We start from the raw sequence: 12,528 nt of genomic DNA on the forward strand, positions 1-12,528 counted from the left end.
CAGGATAACGAGATCCATTGACACCAATTACCGTGGAACATGAACCAATTGGACTACAATATCTATGCATGTAATATTTCATCATCATTCTTTATCAGACACTGTTTCTATGGTCCCATGTACCACTTTTCCAGACCATGTTTTCAGATTTGACATTACTGTACACCTACCGGCCACTTTATTAGGTACACCTATCTAGTACTGGGTAGGACCCCCCCCTGCCTCCACAACAGCCTGAATTATTCACGGTGTTGTACGTTAAGAGATGCCCTTCTGCACACCACTGTTTTAAACAGCTGTTATTTGAGCATTTGTGGCCTTTCTGTTAGCTTGAATGAGTCTGGACATTCTCCTCTGACCTCTCCAATTAACAAGGTGTTTTTGCCCACAGAACTGCCGCTCACTGAGTGTGTTTTGTTTATCGCACCATTCTCTGTAAACTCTAGAGACTGTAGTGCATAAAACTCTCAGGAAGGCAGCTGTTTCTGAGATGCTGGAATCACCATGTGTGGCATCAACTATCATACCATGGTCAAAGTTGCTTAGATTACTCATCTTGCCCATTCTAACGTTTGGTCGAACAACAACTAAAGCTCTCTACTCTATATACTCTATATATTGAGTTGCAGGCAGCCACATGATTCGCTGTTCGAATGTAACCTTCCTTGATGAGCTAAATCAGGTGTGTAGAGCTGATGGCATGACCTATGTCATTGTGTGGGATAATGTCAGGTTCCACCTTGCTCAAATGGGGCAAGCATGGTTTCAGGCCCAACCACAATTTACCACCTTGTACTTACCCCCATACTCTCCTTTCCTTAATCCGATTAAAGAATTTTTCTCCACATACAGGTAGAAGGTATTTGATAGGGTCCCTTCTCCAGGCCATGGATGACGCATGCAATGACATCACGGCAGACCAGTGTCAGGCCTGGATTCGCCCGAAGATTCTTCCCAAGATGTTTGGCTAATGAAAACATCCATTGTGATGTGGATGAGAACCTGTGGCCAAATCCACATGACAGAGTTGAAGGAAATATAGAAGTACAGTAATCAATCATTTGTTTAGCTTTTTGCAGTAAGCCAGGTGAGGAACACTGCAGTGATGCTTTACAGTAAGCCAGGTGAGGAACACTGCAGTGATGTTTTACAGTAAGCCAGGTGAGGAACACTGCAGTGATGTTTTACAGTAAGCCAGGTGAGGAACACTGCAGTGATGTTTTACAGTAAGCCAGGTGAGGAACACTGCAGTGATGTTTTACAGTAAGCCAGGTGAGGAACACTGCAGTGATGTTTTACAGTAAGCCAGGTGAGGAACACTGCAGTGATGTTTTACAGTAAGCCAGGTGAGGAACACTGCAGTGATGTTTTACAGTAAGCCAGGTGAGGAACACTGCAGTTCACCTTTAACTGTTTTTTATTTTTTGTTGCTAATTATTTTTGCTTTGATTCAAAGAAACCTATGTTGTGATTTTATTGCATTTCATCAGAAATGTCATGTTTTGTTCAGTGATTCCACTGTGTCTGTAGTATTCTCTCTACTAGTCCTTTTACATTGATGTATTTACATGTAGTAGCATAATGAAACATGTATCACATATTTTGTACTACAATATTTAATGATTGTACAAACAACTACACAGTGAAACTATCGGTATCTTGTGTGTGGGTGATCTAAATGAATGGTCCTATGGTATTTCATGATAAATGAGTTATTTGAACCAATGATTCTGCAAGTGCAAGGTTTCTTTAAAGATATGAATGTGTAATGCAATGTGTTGAACATTGGACAGCCTGTGTTACACGTGATGACCGTTTTGAGTTTTGTGTCTAGAGTTTTGAAAAATGACCACAAGGTTCTAAAATTAGTGCCACAGTTATTGTAAAAATCTGTAAGAGGAAGACACTACAGGGAGGGAGGGAGGGACTGGGGTTTTGGTCCCAATTGAGGCATTTGGGATATTAATTAAATGTCTTAAACAAACATCATGGCTGCGGACGGTATGTGGAGAGAGTGGAGGCAGCGCAGTGCTCCATCTGCCATCTCTATGTGTGTGTGTGTGTCTGTGTGTATGTGTGTGTGTGTGTGTGTGTGTGTGTGTGTGTGTGTGTGTGTGTGCGTGTGTGTGTGTGTGTGTGTGTGTGTGTGTGTGTGTGTGTGTGTGTGTGTGTGTGTGTGTGTGTGTGTGTGTGTGTGTGTGTGTGTGTGTGCATGTGCATGTGTGTGTGTGTGGGGGGTGTGTGTGCATGTGTGTGTGTGTGGGGGTGTGTGGGTGTGTGTGGAGAGTCTCTCAGTGGAGGGCCAGGCAGAATGGAGCGTTGTGGTAGTTAAAGATCAGGAGCACAGAGGAACAGATGGGCTCCCCGTCTCTCGGGGCCAACAGCCTCACAACGCCTCCAGTCCTTTATGTCTCTCTCTCTTCAAGCTGCAAGGAAACAGAGAGAGAGGGAGAAACAGAGAGACAGATAAAGAGAAAGAGATTGACTGAAAGACAGAGATAGGGAGAGGGTGAGGGAGAGAGAGAGAAGACCAAGAGAGGAGAGGGAGAGAGAGAGAGAGAGAGAGAGAGAGAGAGAGAGAGAGAGAGAGAAATGGGGAGTGTGGAATGCTTCTATCATTCAAGTGATGCTTAAGCCAGATTGATTGATCTGCAGGGCCAAATCACAGTGGTGATAGTGCGCTGTAACACTCAATAAGAGCATAATTAGTTTTATGTGATCCTGTTGACTTCACACCTTTCCGGTGTGTATGCTTCTATTCTGTTCTCTCTAGCTACACTCAATATATATTCAAACCTTTAATTCACTTGTTCTTAATGTCTTTTAGATTCAGTAAATTACTTTGCCCAGAAAGACATCCATCTAAATCAGTAAATCCACTATTCGCTGTTAAAGTGAGCCATCATTTCTCATAGCCACTTTCATTTCTCAGAATCACCTATCAAAACACAGATAGTCCCATATAGGCCAATTATCTATAATGATAATTTGATAGAATGATGAATCCATAGAAATAGATTGACTAGAATGACTAAATTCTATTCTATTTAAATGGATGAATCACTGCCGAGTCCACTCCAAGAAGCCGGTGATCTCGGTTCTCGTAGGTTGGTTCGTCAGTAAAGGGTAATTAAGTTCTATGTCACTTATAATTTCCAACACCTCCTCTCTCCAGGCCTGGAAGGACCTAATGGCTCTCCTCTGGCAGCCCATTTAAACTGCTGTACAGCTTTGACTCAATTAGTGTTGTCAAGAGATAATGACGAGGAGCTCCTCTTCCCTTTTAGGTGAGTTCCAAGGTAAGAGAGCAGCTTCTTACGGTCTATCAATCATACTCAAATCTTCTTTAATCTCATTGTGCATATGAACTCTTCTCAAATCAGAAAGTTCAGCTAGCCAGTAGTTATATAAAGAGGGGAAAAAATGAATCATTAACCTTTTAGTTGAGTTGAGTTGCTTTCTAGTTTCATTACGATTAGGCTTAATTGTAGCACAATGCTAGCCATGGTCATTTTTCAGGGGCGGCTCACAATAATGCAATATTATTAGAAATATTTTGATTGTGTTAGCTATTTCTGATATTGGTAAGTATGATGCCATGGCACATAGTTTATGAACTGATATACAAAACAACGCTTGATTCAAAGCCTCAAGTTTTTAAAATTATTATGCAAACTTCTTGCAACAATCTCAGCTCTGCAGAATTTGCTGCGAAGAGACAGAATCATTAGATCACTTATTCTGGTATTGCCCCTATGTAGCTTGTTTCTGGTCACAGATTCAGGAATGGCTGAACAATCACAACATTTATCCAAAATGAACCCTACAAGTAGCACTGTTGGGAGATTTGGAAAACCATAGTCAATCAATCAACAATATAATAATATGTTTAGTAATTAAAACATACAATCTGTAGATACTATGGGATTAGAAAGGCTCAGAATAAATGTGAAACATCACAGCACAGTTCAAAAATCTATGGCACATCATAAGAGGGTGGTTGATGGAGATAGATGAGATGGACTGGGAGTAGCTGAGGGGTGGGTTTCTACAATAGTTATGACTGAAAATACAATATATAATGTATAATTACTATCTATCCAGATTTAATGTATATCAAATGTATTGTTGCTATGTAACTACTGTGAAAAGAGTGACATGTATGTAAAACGTGTGTAGAATGTACATGTAACAACAAAATTAAATGCTGCAAAAAAACATGTTTATTTTTGATCTCCGAAGTGGATTCCCCCCCTTTTTACTAACAAAACGTATGGCGCTGACAGCCTACCTCTGGTGGATGAACATACAGTAGACCTACATCAACAGTTGAAGTAAAACATTTGTTTTTTTAACAATACAGAGCTGAAACAAATAGTGTCATAACCTATATGTGAATTTACTGGACCCAATTCAAGTCCTCAGACTCTGCTTCTCTTTCTGGACAATCTACCTTGTGCATCTTTATTAATGTACTGTTCCATTTAATTGCAACCAAAGGCATGTACACACATCTAGCTCAGGTCGACAGAGGGGGAGTTATTAACTGTGTCTGAAATTACTGTGAACAATAATGATCCTATAGTTCACTCATCACCTTGTCTTGTCACCTCACATAAAGCAATTCGTCGTTCATTGAGCCATTTGTCTCGATCACAAACATAGCAAATGAACCATTAGCGCTGGGAGCTAGCCATTAGCCATTAGCCATTAGCCGTTAGCCATTAGCCATTATTTCCATCTGTGTGCTGATGCTAATGGCAGATAAGGAAAATAAGTGTGACATGCGGTGTAAAATAATGATACTCAGATGTAGAGAAGTCCATTTCTTGATGGACAGATCACGAAATGTAAGGCAAATTATGCCTCACTCTCACTCTGCCAGCCCACATGCTTTTAACCCTCCGGTTAGCCCAGGCTAGCCTGTTTCTTTCCCTAAGAACAGAACAAATTGGCCCATGAGATAACACATTAGACTTACCTTGCAAACCCCCTGACCTCACAAACTTGCCTTGTACCTCCATTTACTCTCATTACCAGATGTAAACACTTTCACCTGAAAGCTGAAGGATGTTGCTCATCACCCCACAAAACAACTTCTGTCAACATCTCACTGACCTTTTCCATGTTGTGTCCATGAGTAAACACCATTTCTCTCTTTGTGAATCTCAAGCTGAAAAAAGGGTGAGACCAGACAGTTAAGATGTAACTCGATCCAGCCGCTGCGTCACCTTAAGTTGAAGAGCATTCTTACAAGCTGATTCCTCGAGAAAAGTTCATGGAACGATGCCAGCCAATGGCCAACACAGAGCATATGGAATGGCATCCTCAGATTGTGCCACAGTTCACCAAGCACTGATCGTCCATCACCGGGATGGTATAGGATGTTCCTGGTGTCAGCAGTAATGGTGTTCTCCCTGGGAGGTGTCAGGTAATTAAGTCCTCGTTAGCATATTGAGGGTCACACTGGGGTCCCAGCCTCAGGCACACTGAGTGACATGATAACATGACATTTATCCCCAGCCGCACGAATGTGTCGGAGGAAACCGTACAACTGGTGACCGAAGTCAGCGTGCATGCACCCGGGCCCACCACAAGGAGTCACTAGAGCGTGAAGGGGACAAGGACCCTCCCCTACCCCGGATGACAATCTGAACAGAACCATTCCTTTTTTCATTTCGTTCCAATGTTCAGACCCGCAAAATAACGTTCAGAAGTGGTTTGAACCCCCAAAAACGTACTGTTTATATAGTACCTTTCTGTCCTTTCAAAACCTCTGAAATCAAAAATGTTTGTACATTTAGTTCAATTTTAAATGACTTCACCAATCAGTGTGGGTAGAGCAGCTTGCTATGGAGGGGGCATGCTATAGTTGTTTACATGCATTAGACAGACAAATGTAGGGTGCGAGATACGACTGAAATCTTGCGGGTGGGGAGAGAGTGGGTTGAAGAGGAGGCTTGGCTTGAAGCGCTGATCATCTTGTTATGACATGCATTATCTGAATTAGGCCCACAGAATTATACATAAGGAAGATCAGCTCCTATGAAGGAACTTTGAACGTCTTTGTACTTCAGAGAGTTGGCTTAACATTGGACCAGCTAGCTAACAAGTTTGTGTGTGCAGAGTGGCACCAAATGTTTTATTAAAACAAGCCTTGCATTTTTCGTAGTTAATAAATCCAATGTGAAACTTGTATAGTATCCTTAACTAGCATTAAAAAAGTGAATCCATTCCTCTTTAGTTAAAAATCTTTCTCCCCAATTTCTAAATCACGCTTGTAACGTCAGTAGGCTACAGTAGCCTATGCTTCGGAGGGGGAGAGGCAGGGGCAGGGGCAGGTAGCCTACACACATACGCACAGTGGCAAACATTTTCATCTGGCAGGCAAACACTGTAATATGTTTCTGAGTGACAGAGTGAGGGCTTTGCATAGGTGCTTTGTTGCACTTTTTGTGGGACTGGAAAAAAGAACGTCATTAACCGGTTCCCATGCTTTTAAAATAATGGATCCCGGAACAGTATAAATCACTTTTGTTCCCGTTTCTGATTCTGTTCCTTCTTTTCCGGTTTTCACTTCTGTTCCCTGAACTAGTTCAAACCCCTGATTTCTGGATAAGGACAGTATGTGTGTCTCATTGCAGATCTAATCAATAGCTTATGTCTTTGATTTTATCTTAACAGACTGTTGTCCATTCATCGTGCTGTGAACCTTGTGGAACCAGCTCACGTATACCTGCTTTTGTTCAAATGCATAGATTTGACATTCGTACTCATAGAAAACAGTTTTTAGCTTCTCAAAACCTAACAAATTGATGGCATTGTTGGAAACATGTTTATTGTTTTTGAACTATGTTCTGTATTAGAGGGATATGAACTGATGAACAGTACAGCTTATGGTCAAAGGAGTTCTGTCTGATAGATATTGTGAATCTGCCAACACAAGCATCTTCACACTGACTGCACCACGCTGAATATCCGCTGGGGTTTACCCTGCGCTGCTTGTTTGCATCTCCCTATTCTTATTAGAAACATACAATATGCATGACATGGGATAGGGAATCTTTTATGGATGAGGTGAGGTGGATGGTAGTTGGAGAGCATAGGGGAACTTCTCATTCCCTCAGATTGGGGGGAAGATATGAACAGAGTTTATTGTCATGAGTTGGCCCCAGGGTCTGTCACTTTACATTAAAACCATCACATCTGAATTAACACAAATAACAAGGTTCCTGTTAACGTGATCAGATGAATGTCACTTTGGGATTCGTCTTTCTGCGTTCCCCCATTAGCATACAGCTAGCTCCCCCATACTGCTCCTCCCCCTGTGTTTGTCAAGCAGGTAAATAGGTTGGGATGGTAATGGAATAGAGCTGAAGCAGAGCTGATGTAATCCTATTTAGTATGTCATTTCATTCAGGGGGCAAGAACACTTTCCTTTTTTTGTGAAACTAAGATTAATTTCGGAGCTGAATAATTCATGTTTTTTTTGGGGCGGTTTGTCAACGTTGCTGAGGGAAAGGAGAGGAAGTGGACATGTCAGAGGGGAAATGGGAAAGGTTACGCTAGCTAGCTACTTTCACTAGATGAACAGTTAGCTACCGCATTCTGAATGGAGGACAATGAGGAAGCACTAAGGAAGCAGGGGATAATGAAGGCCTTTTTTCACTGTCAATAAGAACAAATGAGAGATGTACTAGCTCTAATGGAGGACGGGAGGGAAACACAAGGTGTCACTTTATTCCAGGGTCATAGGTTATTGATCTGTTTTGTCAGGGGCCTTCCCTCCGACAGAGCATATCACATAAATAAGGCAAAGGACTAAATTAAGGTTAGAGGTTAGATAGGTCCTACCCCCTCTTCCATTATCTCAATTACTGACACATACGCTGCTGGGAAGACTACCAAGCTTATTAACCCTGTATTTTCTGAATGCTCTGAATGCTCTGTCAGGCTTCCCCTATGGCAGCGTGGAGGGGGCCCCGTTAGGCAGAAAGAACGCTTCCTTTACGACAGTGTGGAGGGCCCCCTGTTAGGGAGAGAGGACGCTTCCCCTATGGCAGCATAGAGGGCCCCCTGTTAGGGAGAGAGAACGCTTCCCCTACGGCAGCATGGAGGGCCCCCTGTTAGGGAGAGAGAACGCTTCCCCTACGGCAGCGTGGAGGGGCCCCCGTTAGGCAGAAAGAACGCTTCCTTTACGATAGTGTGGAGGGCCCCCTGTTAGGGAGAGAGAACGCTTCCCCTACGGCAGCGTGGAGGGCCCCCATTAGGCAGAAAGAATGCTTCCCATACGGCAGCGTGGAGGGCCCCCGTTAGGCAGAGAGGACGCTTCCCATACGGCAGCGTGGAGGGGCCCCCGTTAGGCAGAAAGAACGCTTCCCATACGGCAGTGTGGAGGGGCCCCCGTTAGGCAGAAAGAACGCTTCCCATATGGCAGCGTGGAGGGCCCCTGTTAGGCAGAAAGAACGCTTCCCATACGGCAGTGTGGAGGGCCCCCGTTAGGCAGAAAGAACGCTTCCCATACGGCAGTGTGGAGGGCCCCCGTTAGGCAGAAAGGACGCTTCCTTTACGACAGTGTGGAGGGCCCCCTGTTAGGGAGAGAGAACGCTTCCCCTACGGCAGCACGGAGGGCCCCCTGTTAGGGAGAGAGAACGCTTCCCCTACGGCAGCATGGAGGGCCCCCTGTTAGGCAAAGGAGAGACCAGCTCTGACCTGACTGAGGGTGATCTCATTGTTAATTTAGCAACATGGAAACATGGGATGAGTGACAGGGTAAATAACAGAGCTCATTTCCCTACACAGTGGGGCCCAGTGTGGCCCAGTGTGCTGCCTCTGCCTCCTCCTTGTGATGTCACTGGACTGACATCTCAGAATCCTCAAATGATATTAGGCCTTAATAACTGGACAAACCTACTCATACAGTACACACATACACACACACAAACACACCCATATTCACACACAATCATACACACACACACACACACACGGTCCTATATTTCAGTCTTGTGTTTCATCCCACTGATCCCAGAATGGAGCAGAGTAGACAGAGGTTCTCTGTAGGGTGGTATTACCCCTGGTGGAACAGACAGACGCCCTCACAGCTTTAAGGGCTTGTTCCTGCTTGTCAGAGTCCTGGCTGGGTGCCCAAGTGACGGACCCCCTTTCTATGTGCCTCAAAGCTCCTTCCATCTTCTCCTCCCATCTCCTATGTCGGTATGAGACAACCTCCCTCATCTCCCCTAAATACACACATACTAGCACACACACACACACACACACACACACACACACACACACACACACACACACACACACACACACACACACACACACACACACACACACACACACACACACACACACACACACACACACACACACACACCACCTGGAGCCAGATGCCCGATCAGCGCTCCTCTCCTCCAGTGACCAGACACTCTTGGAGACAGTGCCAGCATGTGAAATTTCAGGTGACAGTCACCTGGAAGTCTCTGAGCCCCAGAACAGCTGTAGGGCCTTGATTACCTCCCCCTGTCTACACCACGTCACACCGCATGGCTCTCCACCACCGCCACATCAATCGCATGTCAATCCCACTCAGCCTTAACCATGACCTACTCAACCACACACATACACACACCCAAACAGGGGAACACGGGGGAGAGGAGAGGAGGGTTCAAATTAATTGCTACATAAGGAAGATTTTTTTAGATAATTATTTGTGCTTTCCTCTCATTGCTGCGGAAAGGATGACCTCATTAACTTGCCGCTTGTACGCAATTCAATTACCAAGATATGGAAATACATTTTTGATTACTTTGGAGGCCACAGCTTGATTCATCTCTATTTCAGATGTGGAGTTGGTGTGGGGGGGGGGGGGGGGACCTCTCTGTTTGTATTTAATCAAAGATACCAGCTTTGGTCGCCATCCTTTGAGAGGGACTCAGGCAGAGAGTATGTCTCTTGTAAGCATGAGGAGAAAGTCAAAGATTCCTTTTCACCCTTTGTAGGAGAAGTCTGGCAACATGTCCCTCTCTGATGGGGAGGTTGACAGCAGGCTACTAAACACACTCCTCCACTCCTGTATATCTGGTGTCTATCCACATCTTTCTCCAAGATCCAGCCTCCCTATAGGCCCTCACTTCAACAGACACACATTCAGTCCCTCTAACAGTGTGTGCTGTTTCTTTCACCTCATGTAGACCACAGAAAGAGTGTTTCTCTCACCCACGTTATTATCTGTCTCTTTTGCTCCATCTGTCTCTTTATCGTCTCTGACCTCCTGAAATATATTGTTTTACTGATGAGGAAGCCAAGACTTCTTCAAACAACTGTGTGTATTTTTATTGTTGCAGAGTGTCTCCAGAGTGTCTCCAGAGTGTCTCCAGAGTGTCTCCAGAGTGTCTCCAGAGTGACTCCAGAGTGTCTCCAGAGTGTCTCCAGAGTGTCTCCAGAGTGACTCCAGAGTGTCTCCAGAGTGTCTCCAGAGTGACTCCAGAGTGTCTCCAGAGTGTCTCCAGAGTGTCTCCAGAGTGACTCCAGAGTGTCTCCAGAGTGACTCCAGAGTGTCTCCAGAGTGTCTCCAGAGTGTCTCCAGAGTGTCTCCAGAGTGACTCCAGAGTGGCTCCAGAGTGGCTCCAGAGTGGCTCCAGAGTGTCTCCAGAGTGTCTCCAGAGTGACTCCAGAGTGGCTCCAGAGTGTCTCCAGAGTGTCTCCAGAGTGTCTCCAGAGTGGTTCCAGAGTGTCTCCAGAGTGGCTCCAGAGTGGAGAGAGAAGAAAGGAGCCCTGGGGTATCCAACTGTTGACTGAAGAGCTGCTGGGGCCGTTGATTCAGACACAGCCCACAGGCAGACACAGGACTGCTGGGGCCGTTGATTCAGACACAGCCCACAGCACAGGCAGACACAGGACTGCTGGGGCCGTTGATTCAGACACAGCCCACAGCACAGACAGACACAGGACTGCTGGGGCCGTTGATTCAGACACAGCCCACAGGCAGACACAGGACTGCTGGGGCCGTTGATTCAGACACAGCCCACAGCACAGGCAGACACAGGACTGCTGGGGCCGTTGATTCAGACACAGCCCACAGCACAGACAGACACAGGACTGCTGGGGCCGTTGATTCAGACACAGCCCACAGCACAGACAGACACAGGACTGCTGGGGCTGTTGATTCAGACACAGCAGACAGCACAGGCAGACACAGGACTGCTGGGGCCGTTGATTCAGACACAGCCCACAGCACAGGCAGACACAGGACTGCTGGGGCCGTTGATTCAGACACAGCCCACAGCACAGGCAGACACAGGACTGCTGGGGCCGTTGATTCAGACACAGCCCACAGGCAGACACAGGACAGCTGGGGCCGTTGATTCAGACACAGCCCACAGCACAGACAGACACAGGACTGCTGGGGCCGTTGATTCAGACACAGCCCACAGCACAGGCAGACACAGGACTGCTGGGGCCGTTGATTCAGACACAGCCCACAGCACAGGCAGACACAGGACTGCTGGGGCCGTTGATTCAGACACAGCCCACAGCACAGGCAGACACAGGACTGCTGGGGCCGTTGATTCAGACACAGCCCACAGCACAGGCAGACACAGGACTGCTGGGGCCGTTGATTCAGACACAGCCCACAGCACAGACAGACACAGGACTGCTGGGGCCGTTGATTCAGACACAGCCCACTATGTTCCTATGGTAGAGACTGACTGTTCCTATTGTAGAGACTGACTGTTCCTATGGTAGAGACTGAATGTTCCTATGGTAGAGACGGACTGTTCCTATGGTAGAGACCGACTGTTCGTATGGTAGAGACTGACTGTTCCTATTGTAGAGACTGACTGTTCCTATGGTAGAGACGGACTGTTCCTATGGTGGAGACTGGCTGTTTCTACGGTAGAGACTGACTGTTCCTATGGTGGAGACGGACTGTTCCTATGGTAGAGACTGACTGTTCTTATGGTAGAGACTGACTGTTCCTATGGTAGAGACTGACTGTTTTTATGGTAGAGACTGACGGTCCCTATGGTGGAGACAAACTGTTCCTATGGTAGAGACTGGCTGTTCCTATGGTAGAGACTGACGGTTCCTATGGTGGAGACTAACTGTTCCTATGGTAGAGACTGGCTGTTCCTATGGTGGAGACTGACTGTTCCTATGGTAGAGACTGACTGTTCCTATGGTAGAGACTGGCTGTTCTTATGGTAGAGACTGACTGTTCCTATGGTGGAGACTGACTGTTCCTATGGTAGAGACTAACTGTTCCTATGGTAGAGACGGACTGTTCCTATGGTAGAGACTGACTGTTCCTATGGTGGAGACTGACTGTTCCTATGGTAGAGACTGACTGTTCCTATGGTGGAGACAGACTGTTCCTATGGTAGAGACTAACTGTTCCTATGGTAGAGACTGACTGTTCCTATGGTGGAGACTGACTGTTCCTATGGTGGAGACTGACTGTTCCTATGGTAGAGACTGATGGCACTGTGATGCTTTCCTTCAGCACCACACATA

Source organism: Oncorhynchus kisutch, linkage group LG22 (assembly GCF_002021735.2).
Source record: "Oncorhynchus kisutch isolate 150728-3 linkage group LG22, Okis_V2, whole genome shotgun sequence".
NCBI lineage: Eukaryota > Metazoa > Chordata > Actinopteri > Salmoniformes > Salmonidae > Oncorhynchus > Oncorhynchus kisutch.